Genomic DNA, 17650 nt, shown 5'->3' with positions numbered 1-17650 from the left:
TTTTAAGATACCGCTTGTTTTGAATCTTTGAGTCTACTTATTTCGAATCTTGAATCAACATTGTTTTTAGGGATGCTCTAATCAATCGGCTGATAATCACATTCTATGAATCGATTGGTATCACAAAACTTGGCTGATTTCACGAACCGATTGTAATTTAATGATGTAAACCATAAAAAGTCACCACAAACGCACATGTAAACAGTATACAGATGAGGCTTTTGCAGCACGTTATGGTTTGTTCCCATGCAAAACATCCGTAAACCATAGTAAATCGCAGACCTTTATTTAGAACGGGTTGTCTTGATTCAAACAAGCCCAATTCTGGGTTGGGGCAACTTGGGGATACCATTATGACTAAAAGTTTGCTAAGAAGTATTTCCTACTAAAGCAAGGTGGTATTTGACTCTGGTCAAGCATATCCAATAGGAGGAGACTGGTGGGAGTGGCCTTGGACGGCAACATACCAAGTGCATTATGGGTGTTGCAGTTTTCCTATTTAACAACAGACATCATCATCAACTCATCAGAAGGGATTTTGTGCCATCTATGGTCAAGAGACAAAACAAACTTAAGGTGGTGGGATAGTCAGCTTACCCCGTCTTTCTGTATATTATGTTTGTTGTTACAACTTGGTTTGTTCTGTTTAGATGCACTTTTATGTTTATGCTTTGTAAGGCACAATGAGCTGAAAGCTCTGTAAATTAAACATTGTGATTATTATTATTAGTAGTAACTTGGTAAATTGCATGATACGGCCGTGATGTCAACATGGTGGCAGACCAAAAAATCTAAACTCAATCTACAACTATTTTTGTATCTTTTTTGCATGAGATTTTTTAGATAACTTTTTTCAATTATGATTTCATCAATTCAAAAACACTGGACAAATCAATTGGATAAACATGATGAATCAAGTTCAGTTTACTAAGATCTAAACAATTTACTAAGATTTGTTTTCTTCTTTTTTATTGTGAATAAGGGGCGACCCACCAAATATTTAAATGTGGATTTTTTTCCTTCTTCTCATATTAGCAAAAATTGGTATCATTGGAATGGAGCCAGTCATCCATCAAAGGAAGATGCATCTCAGAATGTTCTCACTGACTGTAACAAAGATGCATGCAAAACAGGCGGTGTGTAATGATATGGAACAGGCTGTTATGGAAAATCTGTCGTCTTAAAGTGTGAATGGCCTAGAGTGTTTTCATTTTTCTTTTTTAAGCTTAATCTAATGTTAATTGATGATATTTCAACAGTTGTTCTCTTGAGGCTCAGCAACTGAGTGTTCATCTCAAGAGCCTCTTTTAGCCAAACAGAGGTGTTTGTTTATTCTGAATGCAAATGTCAGAGTGTGTCACTGAGCGCTTTACAGCATCTTTCCTCATTTATCTCTAAAGTCTCTTTAAAAAGGTCAAATCCCTCCATTAGATGCTGATGCTTTTAGATATTACAAGCAATTTGTACTGTTTCATTTAATTGTGGGTATTCAAAATACTTCAAACAATTGTTTTCTTTTGTGGTCATTTTTTTTTTTTTTTTTTTTGTGTTTCATAAATGCATTGAAGTGCAGGTCAACCATTTTATGTCAGTTCACATATCACTAAGCTTGAGTTTAGGATCTTAGTGAGATTTAAACACACGTTTCCTAGAATGCACGATGGCTGATTTTTACTGTTTCCCACAAGAGAAGATTGCATCATATTATGGAAACACACACACACACACACACACACACACACACACACACACACACACACACACACACACACACACACACAGAGTTCTATTTAAAGAGCTGTCAATACCCTACCCATCTGATGTTGCCTGCATGACTGCACCGACTTGAAGCCGGATAGGGAATACGCTTCACATGTGATGCGGTAAACTGGTGTGAAGGAAAAAAAAAAAAAAACACTAGCTAGACTTGAGCAAGCGTGCTGCTAATCCGACTCTGAGCATATGGAAATTGTTGATGCCTCAGAGCAAAAATAAATGCAAATGGAGTAGTGTGGAAATTGTTTTCCAAATTGTCATGTTTTGCTCTTATCGGCATCCTCGCTGGAATTATTTGATAAAGTAGGATCACACAAAAATGTTCGGATAGAATGAAATTGTTGTCATTATTTACTCACACTCATGTTGGTTTTTGCATGACTTTCTTCTTTGGAACACGATGCATGAATACACAAAATCATGACCACTCTTTTCCAGATAGTACATGAGGACTGACAAGAAATGTGCAATAATACTATCATAAATCTTGTACATGTGACTCGTGATATGTTCCAAGTCTTCTGAAGCTATGATTGTGTGAGGAACAGACCAAAATTGAATACATTATTCACTGATAATCTGTAATTCACACCAGTTGTTTGATAACACTGCAAGTGGGATATTGAGTCTCAAGACTCTTATCAGTTCAGTTCATGAAGAAAAAAAAAGTTTTATGAACTGGATCAATCAAGTCATTGAAAAGATCTGACTCAATAAAACGATCTGTTCATGAACCAGACATCACTGTTTCTCTCACGAACATTCCAAGAAAAAGTGGGTGGATGTCCTTCGAAGATTTTCAGTGAATAATTGCTTACATTTCTATTGTATTCAGTCCTCAAACAGAGGTTGTTATAAGGCCCTGGAGTTACATGGACTTCCAAAGGCAGAAGATTTGAAGAATCAGCGGTTAAATGCTTTTTTAGCACTATTCCTCAGCAGTACAACCACAGCTTTTTGTTGTACTCTCCCGATTTTTATAACGACTGCTTTCTAAACCGTGCAGTCCGATGCAGTTCAGTGTATTAACGGATGAGCAGTTTCTACAGTGATGCAGAGAAATGGCATATAACCTAACATCTGAAATGTAAGAGAGGTATAAAATAAAAAAGTGACCACTGGGAAAGATGTTGAGCTTTCGAAGGTGCCGATCAGCTTGTTGTTCTTGACTGTCATTATCCAACTTTGGTCGTTACATTTCCGACACATGTTCTAAGTGGTAGACCAATCACAACAGAATGGGACTGGCGGACGATTGAGAGTAGACTACGCTTTTCAGAAGGCGGGTTTTAAAGACACTGATACTAAAACAGAGGATGAAAACAGGTGCTGCAACAATGTCAATTATAAGAGTTAAATATATCATGTAAATGTATTCCAGTAGACTCCCTAAACAAAAATATGAGCCTGTAAATATGTATTTTCCCAAAGAAAAAGAAAAGAAAAAGAAAAAAAGACATGCATACATATGAAAATATTATTTATTAAAAATAATAACCATACCTATATACATATATTTGAAGGTTGACCGCCAAAGTCCTGATTCACCCTTTATTATATTGAAATCAAAATAGACAGTATTTCCTCAAATGCATTATTATTAAGTAGTAACATAAGGATACTTGCCCTAGACATTGCTTTCTTAAGAAAGAAAGAAAGAAAGAAAGAAAGAAAGAAAGAAAGAAAGAAAGAAAGAAAGAAAGAAAGAAAGAAAGAAAGAAAGAAAGAAAGAAAGAAAGAAAGAAAGAGAAAGAAAGAAAGAAAGAAAGAAAGAAAGAAAGGCTGGGCATTATTATTTCAGGAGAGGTATGAAGATAAGAATTCATACATAGAAACAGGATATTACTGGAGCTCCTCTTATTATTGGCCTCATCGTCTGGAATGACATCCTCCCTCTTTCAAATAAACTTGGAAACGAGTGTGTTTTTGTTTGTCCAGCCATGACAAGTGAAGAAACTCTCTCCAGTGAGGTACACAAATTATGGCACATTACACTTCATCCACACAACTACACAAAAGAACAGAAAAAATAAGAATAGTAATAAAAAGAAGCAGTGAGCTTTCAAACACATTCCCTCCGCCTCAGCGCGTCATGTTCCATTATAGTAGAAGCGTGTTGATAGACAGGCCATCTGACATTGTGGAGAATGCTACATAATACTCTATATTGAGCTAACATAAATCTTATTGTGACCACAAAGCTGCATTTTTTTGCTGTTCAAACCCCTGCTGTAAAAATGTAATTTAATAAATAAACTTTTATCTGGACTTCCTGGGGATTTAAATGCTATCGCACAGCTGTAGACGCAAAATGGACGTCAAAGGAAAATAAATCACCATTTTAAAGATAGCATGATTGTTAAATCCAAACATCCTGGCATTTATGTGTAGAAAGCAACATTTAGGCGATATTTTTAACATGTACTGCATTGTTGAACGACAATAATTGTGATATTTTTTCTGCCTTTTTGTTGTAGACTGGGAGCTTTTTGTGGAATACTAAAGGGTGAGCCTGCTGTCTGAGAGTGTGTGAAATCAAGGCTGCGAGAAGGAACCATATGGCACAAAACACAATATAGGTAAGAATGAAGTACCTGTTGATGTGGAAGTGTGGATGTATTCGCACCCTTAGATTCAGACAATTTACACCTGCTTACCTGTGCTTTTTGCTTTATGACAGTGATGAAGAAAGGTGGAGAGATGTTATCGGTTTAAGCTTATACATCGCTCAGTGGTTTTTGTTGTTTCTTTGTTTCTTTGTTTTAGGAGAGAGACCTTGAAGATGAGTTGGGTGATTTTAAAGATCATGTTATTGTCATTGTCCCCTTGAGCAGGGCACTTGGCTTCTGGTTGGTCCCTAACATTAGTTGACTGTAACTTGAATTAGTGGTCAAGGTAGGGTTTCTTTTTTTAAGGACAATGAAGCATTTAGGATTGTTACATCTGTGATTGACACTAGAGAGCATATTAAAACCATACCTTTTTTTTTCTGGGACTGGAAATTTATTTTTACTCACCTTTTAGACATGGTATGTGAATGGAATATAATGAAATATTCAATGGAATATGTAATGGTCCATGTCTGGTTGCTTTAGGATCAAGGTTGAGGAATTGCTCTCCCTAAGCTATATTTGTAGGAAATATGTTGTCATCATATATCTACAACATGTAACTGTTCAAAAGCAGCAATCATATTTTGGAAATAGTATTAGTTTATACCTTTAGTATACATGTGCCTGGGAAAAAATAGCCACAAACTCCATTTATGAAGGCAGTTCAGAATATACAGCAATATTGTTTCACATATTTATTTAATCTTCTTCTGAATATATAATGTCAGTGATGTAGTGTAGTATCCCTCTTCTCACACCACAAGTTATCTATGCTTTTACAGGCATCTTTTGTTAAAAGTATGATGATATTTTGATCCACATAATTTTCTACATAGAAATATTTGTGATAGTAAATCTAATTTATTTATAATATTCACCCAGAGATGCAATACAATATACAATAAAATATCAATCCATATGGCAATTTAGCATCGGTCCCTTCGACTTACTAAAGATAAAAGAAAACGAGCCGCAGATAAAAGTCACTGGGAGCAATGGCAGATGAGTTTACCATCAAGAGCAATGGACATGTTCTGTCTGCATGGAGCGTTGTCTCCCTGCATTAATTTTTCAAAAGCAGTCTGCACAGATGTTAAGCCATTTTTTTTAACCAGTGTGATTGTAATAAAAAATGTATGGGAGACTGAGGAAAATTATAACAGGGCAAACGTAGCAAACTACATGTATTACATTTTTTAAATAAGTTCAAGTACAAATGAGTTTCACCGCACATGCTCAGTAAAGTCCTGTCTCTGCCTGTGAAAACAAAGTGTGATTGTTTCACTTTACTGCGATTTCCAACATTTCCATTTTTTTTTATTCAATCTAATGTATATTTTGTCTCAAAGTTGTTGGGTAAAAGATAACATGAATGACTGATGTTTACTTACATCGTCACCAGTAACAGTTACCATGTTGGGTTTCCATGTTTTATGGGGACTTTCAATAGACATAATGATTTTTAAACTGTACAGACTGTATATTCAATCACCTAACCCTTCCGTACAGAATTTGTACATGTTCAAAAAACAACCCACACACACACACACACACACACACACACACACACACACACACACACACACACACACACACACACACAGAACATTATTACTGATATATACAGTACAACAATGGCATTGTTTTGGAAATGGAAACAATTCCATAATGTTGTAATTAGTAATATTTAATTTTATTAGAGCAGCAGTTATATTAAAATAGGTGATTTTTTTTAATTGCTCCAAACTATGCCCATATTACAGGGGTTATTATCACACTGGGTCTTCAATTAAATTTAAAATTATAATCTAATCTGTTATAAGCCTATTAATGTTACAGTCACTTTTGGAACATATGGTTCTTATCCCAAAATAAGTAGTAGATGTAGTTTTTGAGACAAGAAAATATAAAAATGCTACCACTGGTCTCCCTGCTATTTATTGTAGAGCAGGAACAAAAGCTAGCAGGGAAGGATACTTTTGTATTCTCCATCAGTTCGTGTGTTCTGTCATGGTAGTTTTTTGGTAATAATGTGACACGACACATTATTGAAGTGCACATAGCATGAGAAAATGTGACACAATGGCTTCTTCAATTTTCTGTGCCCGTCAACTGTCAGAAAAAGGTCTGTTGAATATTCATTGCGACTGAAATAACAGCAGTGGATGTTTCACTCTGTTCTTTCAGTTCAGGGGATTTTTATTACATAATCAGAGATGTTATCAATGTTCCTATTTCAGTTCTTTCACAATGGGATATTCAATGTCACATATATTTTTACCTTTAGAGCATTGTGTCTACATTTTGAGTATACATAATGGGGAATTGTTCGCTGTTCTCGGTTTGCATCGTCACTCCCAACTACAAAAAGTCTTATGCTATGACAGATCTAACTTCACATCAACAGATGCACCATCAGGGGAAATAACACAGAGTTTTTTTGTTTTGTTTTTAAGCATCAACATACCTACAAAGAGGCCTTTAGATCTTAAAAAATAAAAAATCATCAGTAGTCCTTTACAGCTAACCTTTTAATGTTTATTTTTCCAAGGATACATTCTTCTGCTTCTCTGTGGCAAATTAGCTTGTGTAGGCACAAAAACTGTCAGAACAGATCAGTTACATTCAGTTTATATGCAGAGAAGAAAGTATATTGATTTTGAGTCTTGAAGAACATAGAAATGGCTGGGTGGGCACAGTTTTCATTAAGGATGTCTATATATAATAGCTGGAGAAATCTATCTTTTAAAACTTCATATATGCTAAAAGTTTGTTTGGTTCAGTATACGATCATATAGCCTCAAAGTTAACAAAAATGAACTAAAAGCCACAAATTGCAGTAATCAGTTTCTGAGAAACACTGTTGTAAGTGTATCGGACCGAGCAGCACAACACACTAGTAGCCAATCAGCAGTGGGGGGCGTGTCCACTCATTATGTGGGAGGAGAGAGAGAGTGAGATTTGGAGAAAGACTGTAGAAAGAGAGATGGCTGAGAGACATTACAAAAAAAGAAAAGTTTAGAGGAATATCACTGGAAAAAGAAGGGTTATGATCAAGCAAGAGCTTCAGGACCTGTGTCAATACTAGAAAAGCTTTGCAGCGGGAAGGCTTGAAAACGGACGTGGGGATGCGTTGTTTCTGCTCCATTGGTTTTGCTGTTTCATCGAACCAAGATTTTCTGTTGTTATAATGTTAGCTCTAGTAACAGCACAGTTTTGATTATGTGTCTGGAGCCGGTGTGCTGCTGGCGACTAACAACTAACATAGCTGTATATATTCTTGTGTACTGTATGTTTATTTTTTTTGTCCTTCCTTGTCATTCATTCACCATCTTCACTTTATTTTAGGTGTCACATTATTTTGCTTCGCTTCAGCTGTCACAAAAATCTGTCAGCATTGGTCTAATTAGGCTGAAGAAGGTTTTGGGAGGCTGAGAAGTTGCTATTGTCAACAATGTGTAGTCCTCCTCATATTCTGTATAGAGCTTCACGTGTCTCTTGCAGGCATTGTTACTGTACCTGCTCCTGCATTTGGTCAACTATGTCCTTGACTGGTTCAACTTTCATGGACTATGAGCACATGCATGTGGAAACCTTTGGGAATTAATGGCAGTACTTAAACTTGCACGTATGTACCTTAAATTCTCAGTGCAGTGAAAACAGCTGCATATAGGCTACATTTGCCACTGACAACGGATGCACTTTTACATTTCACAGACACTATTATCCAAAGGGACTTATGGTATACATAAGTGCAGCAAATAGACTAGAAGAAGCTAAGATACATATATGTGGGAGTTGTGAAGAAACATAAGGTTGTTGTCTACAGAAAGCACCTGGCTACTAAAAACCTCAATGGCATATTTATAGTTGACACTCCCTAACCTAAGACTGCACTAGGGATTTGAAAATGTGCTAAAGAATCAGAGGCTAAAAGAATAAATGCATTGTTCTCCAAAGAACGATTCAGAGATAAGGCTGCAGTAAAGCATGAGAAACCCTCAGCAGACCCAGCAACAGCTTAAACTAAAATACATGTACACATACAACCTTAACACACAACTCTCTAATGCACAGTAGCTAAGTGACTGGGCAGAGATCTCTGAAAAATGTTTTTATACTTTGAGTGGCTACTTGTTTTTGAGGTCGGTTTTCAGCATTGGATTGGATAGTGTTCTGGTTTATCCCCATGCTCAACCACAAAGCTGGCCTGATTAAATCAATACCACATTATTTGACCACCAAGTGCTGCTTCATCTTGACTAGTCAGACCAATTTGATCAACCAGCTTCATCAGGAAGATCATGTCGCAATGAGTATCTCTACCCTACTTTTTGCTAGAGAACACAATGCCTGTGCTGGTCTACCAGGCTGACTAACACCAAACTAGCATAAACTAGCATGGACCTGGATGGTCCATATGTACTGGTTTAAGAAACAAACCAACCTAGCCAAATTTTAGGCTTCCAACCAGGTGTGTTTCACATACAACAATGTAACTCACTGCCTAATCAGTGTCTGGATCCATTGATGGATAAATTATCTAGCTATGTTTCTCAAAACTGTAGTAACATGGTTGCACCTTCGTCACTTGAACAATGTTAGTTCTACCAGAAATAACGTAACAAGTATACATTTATTGACAGCTCAGCAAGCACAATTATGATATAAAGCTCTTTGGCGTAGACCCTGTCCGTAGCTCGTATTCCGAGGGTACGGAATCTGCATCTCCTGCCTAAAGACGAAGGCAGGGGCGCAACCGACGCCCTGTGAGGTATGGGAAGGGACCATCCTGGTGGTGGTGGGGAGGATGGAGGGGAAGGGACCATCCTGGTGGTGGTGAGGTAACAATTGAGTCTTTCTGGCAGAACTTATGCTAAAGCTTTCATTTCCTGTAAGTTGGAACTGTGGTTGCAGGAAACAGAATAATTGCATAATGTTGGGAATGATGGAACTGCGACAATAGTTGGATAACTATGTTTTTGGGAAATGCACCCAAGGTGTCTTGTCAAACATGGTGAATAATGAATACACATATTGTACATCAGAAAAGCTCAGAGTAGAATAAGGAAAGATTCCAGTGGCTCAAAGCACCAGCTAGACTGACACAAGACTCCAGAACCAGTCAACCTGAAGAACTTAAAAAGGTGTTTGTAAGTAAACACAAAGAAAAATCTATAGAAATACCAATACACATCACTTAGCAGTGTTGTGCAGTGCAGTTAATGTCTAAGGAACACCAGGAAATGCTCCAACTATTCAATACATTCAGTTAATTTTTATTTTAATGTTTGCTAAACTTTTTATAAACACACTCTGATTATCTACGGAATGTTTCATGACTTGCAATCTGTACTTCTCTATTCAATGTCAAATTACTGCAGGCAAATCACTTTCAGGAATCCAGCTACTGCTCCTTTTCTTAACCTGACCCCTCGCAAATCCCTGTGGAAATGAGAGCGGATCCATCACAACTGTGGCCTTGAGCAAGTCACTTAACCCCAGGTTTCTCAAGCGGGACTGTGTCTGTCAAGAGTTCATGGTTCTGTTCTGACGTTAAACCGTGGCAAATTACATCAGTTGCATGTCAATAAATAAAGATTCTATTTTTTTAACCGTGCAGAAACATTCTATTAACGCTGTTGGGATATTGTTGTGTTGTCAAATGGAGTTTGCTTTGCTCATGTCGTTGTGCTACGGCCCCAGTGGTGACCATTTCAAGATTTGCATTCATATTTAATATTGAAGGCTCATCCTTATTCACTTGAGGAATGAAGAAGTTGTAGAGTAGCCGTCCTCGTAAATAAAACAAGCAGAAAGGACAACTACATCTCAGTGTGCCTGTACTCAAGACTGGGACATAGTGTACAGTAACTAGTGTACCCATTTGTCTATAAGTATCCTCTGCTTGGTATTTACTGTATGCAACTAAGTGAACACAAGTGTGTTTAAATGTATACTGTAGAATGATAGTCTTATAGCAACAAAGAGGATTAAGATTAGAAGTACAACATACTTTATCTACAAAAGAGACACTGTTGTAATTACAGTAGGTGTTAATCACAGATCATTTTTATCTTATATAATATTATTACATGTTAAAGCATTTTTATTGTTTTCTTTTTTCTTTCTTCAACTGAATAATGTTCCATGGCAAGTGTTTTGCTTTTATATCATACACAATATTTTCCAAATATTACACAAACATACACGGTTCTGTTGAATTGAAACATTAATGGACTTCAATTGATCCGGAGAGATATATTTATTAACAAACCAAATTAAAATAATATTAGCAAAACGCAAAGAGATTCATTGTATTGTAATAGTTTTACAAAGTCTTTATCAGAGTCTTTATATGTAGAGTCTTTATCAGTCTTAATCATCTTTTGCTACCACCAACAAAAAATAATCTGACTCTGCAAAATGACTAATCCAACTAAAAGTCCTTAGTCATACCTCAACAGGGTATTGTCTCTTATTGCTTTGAGATTGCTCTGTTTTTTTTGTGGGATAATTATTTCCATGGTAATTAATCAGTCTCAGAGAAAACAATTCCCTCCATTTTAATTCCTCTCCAATAGAGCGCTCATCAGTTAAACAACTCGGGAAAGAACAATCACCAAAGTAGGCCACCACTGATGTTTTTTTTATTTTTTCATTTTTTCTCACAGCAGTGCACACAATTCAAAAATTCCCCAGGAGGAGCAGCATCATTGATCTACTGAAAGCTGCATAAGTTTTCTATCCCGGGGAATCAGTGTGACAAAAGCATCAGCGTGAAGCTAATGCACCAGAAATGCCACGGTTGCCGCCCAGTGTCTTTGCAAGAACCTTTGTTTGCTTAAACTGAACTCCAATAAAACAGGGGTTACTTTTGGCTACATGCAAGAGTTAGAGACTACAGTTTTCCTTTCTGCTGAAAGCAGGGCACGCCGGCTTTCTGAATGTGCACTTGGTGTGTCAGCCCTTTATAGTCTCCGTCTATGCAATGCTCTCTATGAATATATTCATGTAACATCTTCCCAGAACATAGGCCTACTTAAGCCTACTATTTTTGTTACTTAACTACCAGAGTGTGAGGGCTTTGTACAAATGACATTACATGGGGTGTTCATAGAATGACCTACAGGTGCATAATGAGGTTACATTTTGCATAGTTTTAGCATACTTGTTTTATCTCAGTTAGTCTCCCTGCAGTTTGTACTGAAGTGTGACGTTGTATTGTACGTGCAATAATGTATATGGTAATTAATCAGCATATTGTTTGGCACTGATAGATCGCTAGATAATATCTTGGTTTGTTTATTATTATTATTATTTTTAACTAAATAATTATACTACTATTTTTTTATTATTATTATTATTATTAGTATATCACTTTTTACAACATTACTCTTAAAACTTTTATAACTCTGTTAATATGAAACTGTGGGTAGTTAGACTAAGTTTCAGTAACTTTACTAATTTGCAGTGTTAATATATGTTTAAAAATGTAAAAGTAAATTATAAATGATTCTCAGTTTGAGAGAGACATAATAACATGTGATTCAGTGAATGAGGAAATACACAGTAACAAAAAAAAGGGTAACACTTTAGTTGGTCCAATTCTCACTATTAACCAGTTATTAGCATGCATATTACTAGGATATGGTCTGTTTACTAGTTGCAAAGCACATATTGATGATTTATTCTGCATGAACATATTCTACATATTTTAATCTTACCCAATACTTAAACTTAACAACCACCTTAACTATTTAATTTAGAAACATGTGAAAACTGGCATATTACATATTGGCCCAATAAATGACTTCCAAATGGTTATCCCCATCCAAAAAGATGCTTTTTACTAATCATAGTGTGAGGTATTCACTAAAAATGTATTTTCAATGAACATATTTAAATGTGCTCAGTCAATCTATCAAGTTGAAGTGAAGAATCTGTTGGCTGAACAAGTCCTACATCCCCAAAATCTGTAGTGGAAAACCGTTGTCATGGAAAATTCAAATGTGGATGGGCGGGAGAGCGAGCAGATCTGAAAAAGCCGATGCTGAAGACTGAAACAAACATTCAAGAGAGAATACAGAGATACATCGTCACAAGTTCCAAGATGTTATGGTGAGTATTGAGCACTCACTCTCTCAAAGGTTTTGCTTTAGGACAGTAGGATGTGTATGAAGTTTAGAAGGCATTTTGTAGAACCCCAAATTCATGCAGTGATGATCATGTTTTCCTGGTTACCACATGCATAATTATCTGATGGTAGCCAATATTTTTTTTTTCCTCATGTCATACATGTATAAAATACTGTTTGATCGACTTCTGAGATGTAATTTATGTGATATTTGTGAACAGAACGTTAGATTGCATTTGGCGTCAGCCACTTTCTGGTCTTACAGCCTTTTAATTTCAAACACGTCAAGCTTGTGACTTTCTTATTCATTCATTCATTTTTCATCGTTCATGTCAGTAAATTTAAGCAGTCCTGAAAGCTGGATATATTTACATACCAAAAAAACGATAAAGCAAAATCTGCATCGACTACAAGTCTCATCCTCATTATATAATTATGTAACTTCTGTTCTGTCACTTACCTGGGGAACTTTGTCATTAATGTTAGTTTTTATTTTTATTTGCAGGTTTTAACCCATGTAGTGCCACTTTTGAAAGTTTTCTTCATCACCACTTCAAGACGTCCAGTTATGCAGACGACTTATTATATGGTTTCAGTGTTTATCCTTATTTTCAATATGGTATTTTTAACAAATATCCTGTGTTGGGATTGATTTGTTAATAAAGCAATGTGATAAAATGTCAACCCTGTTGCCTGTGTTCTGTGTTTTGCTTAATGTGTTTGTTTTTCATGTTTTTTTTCTTCTTCTTTTGGGACAGTTAGGGACTACAATTTAAAATATTGAATTGGACCAACAACATGGTTTGGTAAACAAAATGTTTCCATTGGCTCACCATGTTATTTCTGATTGAGCCCATGCATGTGAACAGACCGTTGCCACAATTGATCAAATTAAATTCACAGAAATTCAATTAGGCCAATTGAAAAATGTAGATGTGACCAGTCACTAGAAATTAATTATCTAATAGATTCAGTCAAGGGATCAAGGTTTGGCAGGTTAGCATGACCTCGTTATAATCTTTCTCCTCTACTACCCAGACAATTATCCATAAATAAAAAGGGCATTGTTCCACTAATTATATTGAGACCGTCCTGCATTGTTGAGTATTTGCTACTGTATTTGCATGTGGAAGTAGAATCTAGAATGAACCAACGTTGTTTACCGCAGTGTTGACGGTCTTGCTTACGAACTTGTTTATTATTAAAACCACGCAGAGCACAACATGCAAATCTATGGATTGTTTGTCCCTTATTACTGGATTGTGTGTCTTCAAGCATCTGCAGTGTTAATTATATAACATCATTCCCATGGGTCTGCCTATCTTTGCATAAACAAACAGATTCTGCGACAGAACTACACGAGGCTCACAAATGAACAACAAGTGCCGCTGCTGTAGATGCCAAACGTGTTTTGTTTGTGCTACACGGCCTCAATTATGGAGCAGGGCGCTGAGACCTGAGAGGTCTTGAAAGCATCTCATTTGTGATTGTCTCAACGAGGTACTAGGGAACCTTCCATATAGAGGAGACTGCGATTTCTTTCCTCTCCTGGTAGTTCTGAAGTCGCAAAAGGCAAAGCTTTTAGCGTGCTGTTATATCTTTTACCAATAAACATCTCCGCAGTCTTATATGTTCTCCTCTCTTTCTTATCCACTCTGGATTCTTCTTCCATCTGTATTCCTCTATACCTCTTTTTTTCCCCTGAATTTTATTCATCTTTCTTTCTCACAAGCTCAGCTTCATATGTTTGAAAGGGTGTTCTGGCAGTTGTTAATTAGCTTTTCTAGTAGAATGATAGTGGAACTAGGAGAAGTGCACAGCGGGCTGTCTGTGGAGAAAGGGATTTTGGGATGGCTTGGCAGATTGAAATAGAAATAGTTTGGGATATTCAGTTCTGTGAGCTTCAACACTTGCAAAGAGGAGCTCATCCAAATGAGGTTTCATTTATTTTCTTAAGGCGATGAATCTTTAAATGACAAAAATTATTGACTATGTTATATATAATGTACACGTAGGCTATGTAAATATAACAAATAGTAATTTAAATGTTTTACTTAAATGGAACATTTTGATGTATTTTTTGTGTGTTTTGTATGTGTGGGGACATCAACCTGAATGCACACTGACTCATGTGGACTCGTGTAACCTTGGGGACCTAAAGAAACAAGCTTATAAATCCTTCAGAATTTGTTTTTTTGAAAATCAAAAAATGCTGAAAGTTTTTGGTGATGGGTTTCGGGGTAGGGTTAGTGATTGTCAAATCTTGTAGTGTGTTCAGGTTTGAGATTTGAAAGAAGAACATCTGTGAAGATTCTCCTTGTATGCGTGATCAGGGTTTGAGATTAACTCATTGTTTGAGATTAATCTTCGCTATTGCTTCAATGCAAATGAACAAGCGCGCCGTTATTTGTTGCGTAGAGACGTGCATGTTCAAATAAGCCAGATATGTGCAGATTCACCACAATACACTGTATTTAATATATCATTATCTCACGAGTTGAGTATTTGCACTAAATCTGCACAGATTTGGCTTACACGAACTTCCACAGCAAATTCCCCATCATTTAATTATTTTACTTAAGCTGTTTCACTCATTATGATATCAAGACAGTTGTATAAATGTGTTAACATTTATTACTTTATGCACCCCCCCAAAAAAAAAAAATGTATACATGAATGTATCAATTCTATCACACTGAAAAAAAATGCACATACATATAACGAAATTAATAAAAACTTAAAAATATTGGGGAAACAAATGACTGTAAAAAGATAGTTTATGCTAATGCAATATTATAGCAATGAAAATGCTGAGAAACAATGCCTTTGTTGGATTATGTATTGCATTCTGAAATTTCAGATCAGAACAACATATCTAGAAGCGTTTACGGTTAAATATAGAATATACGCAGAATATGTGTCAGCTTATGGCTTCGCCACGGCTCTTTCGCCTTCATTTGTTGAGTCAAAGCCTCTTGTGAGTTGTGTCTTGCCAGAGGTGTTATATGTTAGTGAGGTATAGAGAATGATGGATGGAGCTTTAAGCTCTGCCCTAAATCTGCATCTTTGCTGTCGATATAGAGGACTTGTAGAGTTCGAGTGACAGCCATAAATCACAGCACTTAAGAAGGCGCTGTGCCGTGCTCTCTCAAAGCGTGAGGGGGCTTTATGCCATTTCTCCACATTAGATTAGCCAAAAGGCAGGGGGTGGACCAACCTCTCCTCCTCCTACAGAACCGGGTTCTTCCATTGAGTGGAAAAGCAGGATTTTTTTTGTCATTTTCAAACCCTCTCAGGCAACGGGCTTTTACTCTCTCTCTCTCTCTCTCTCTCTCTCTCTCTCTCTCTCTCTCTCTCTCTCTCTCTCTCTCTCTCTCTCTCTCTCTCTCTCTCTCTCAGTGGTTGTGATATGGGTGCCATCCCTTCATGCCGAGGCATGTCTGGAGGCTGTGCGTGGGATGCTCGTGGTAGGTTGATGTCTGGCAGCCTCAGATAAGAGCAGGGCCTGGTTCTCCCACCCGCAGGACCTGGAGGGGGGGTTGCGTTATGGACTGCATCAATGGTGCTGTGCTAAAATCTATTGAGGACGTGGGTGGCAGAGACTGGTGCTTCTGCAGCACGGCTGTGACAGGAAATCCCCCGGGATTTGGTCTTTTACAGTGTACAATGTACATGTACTCCGTACCCGGTTGGGGAGGGTCGCCCATTGGCAGTTACGTACAAGAGCTCTTGCTAAAAGCATTAGAAATAAAAAAAGGAACATGGAGGCTGATATTCTACCATTGCTCTCTCTTATCATCATACTGATGATATGTCATCATACTGTTTTTGTCAGTCGAAAGCCCTTGGAGATAAAATATTTACTTGTACATTTAATATTTCAATAATTTAACAACACATTTGCATGTTCACGGTTCACTGTCGGTTAATGGCCACGTGTCATGCTGTTAAATAGAATAAATATATAATCTAATATTTTAGGCCTGGTTTCACAGACACAGATTAGATTAAGCCAGGATTAGGCTGTAGTCTAATTGGGACATTTAACTTGCTTTTAGAAACGTGCCTTAGAAAAAAGCATTTCTGCTGTGCATCTGGAGACAAAACAATGGCACTGAGATATTTGAAGATCTGTCAGGGTGAGTTGTTTTCAGTTAAAACTGCTCAAACATGCATTTTTGTCTGGGAGCTTAAGCCTCGTCTGTGAAACCGGGGGTGACTTTGTGAATTAGTACCGAATATACCTTTTGTACTTTTTTTTATGGGAGTGTAACTCATTTTCATTAATCCAGTCAGTGCTGTCACTGGTCAAATTGGCGGAACAGAGTTCTGTGAGTTTTTTAAGTAAAGGAAAAGAGCAGTTAGTGCTTAATTTTTTGTAATGTTGGACACTTGGAAGAGTTTCTGGAGTTATGTTGCAGTTTTTGGGGTTACTACTGTGCTGAAGAGCAGCAGCCCTATGCAAAGTGGTCACCGAGATTTTGCCTGGGAAGACATATTCCTGGATCAACTTCTTTTGTTGATCCTATAGAACAACACTCTGAAAATGTAGTCCTAAACCCTTTTCCTACCCATAATTTGTAATAAAATCAGAGGGAAATGATAGGTAAATACCACAGATGCAGAAGCACTAATGCTGAATGTAAGCCTTAATGACATTAACCGTAAACTTGTCTCTCAAATCTGATTGGTTGATTGGAATTTTGTTCCAATTTCACATTCCAGGAACATGTTGTGCTTAGTGAACTGGAAATCTACCGCCCGGTTTCAATTAAAGCAACATCAATGATTCGTGTAGTCCCAACACACACACAAAAAAGATTAAGTTAACTTTTATTTTACACATTTAAGTGGATTGAACATAATGAAATTGAGTGCAAATTCAAATGACATTGTGTCATGTTTGCTCATTTTAATGAACTAAACTGAACAGGCAGCTTTTTCTTCTTCTTTTCTTTTTTTCAAATGTTTGCTAATTGTTTGAATTGAGCTGATGCATTAGTTAACCCTGTTACCAAACAACAATTTAAAAGGTTCAGACTAACGTAACATTTATTTCCCCGTTTTTTTTTATTTTCCCCTGTTCAGATGAGCTTTTCCATTTCTCCTCCGTCTGTAGAAAGAG

At 36.8% G+C, this 17650-nt stretch overlaps 1 protein-coding gene across 1 annotated transcript in view; it reads left to right on the top strand.

The window, feature by feature from the left end:
• Window positions 1-17650, top strand: part of LOC307008969 (leucine-rich repeat and fibronectin type-III domain-containing protein 2) — a 150218-nt gene that overhangs the window by 106086 nt on the left and 26482 nt on the right. The window contains exon 3 of the mRNA XM_079632316.1: window positions 4254-4355. The gene's annotated coding sequence lies outside the window, so the exon portion shown is untranslated. The remainder of the gene's footprint in view (window positions 1-4253; window positions 4356-17650) is intronic.

Source organism: Phoxinus phoxinus (assembly GCF_949152265.1).
Source record: "Phoxinus phoxinus genome assembly, chromosome: 13".
In the NCBI taxonomy this organism is placed as follows: Eukaryota; Metazoa; Chordata; class Actinopteri; order Cypriniformes; family Leuciscidae; genus Phoxinus; species Phoxinus phoxinus.
Note: the sequence above shows the minus strand (reverse complement) of the source record. Positions and strands in the feature narration are given on the sequence as shown.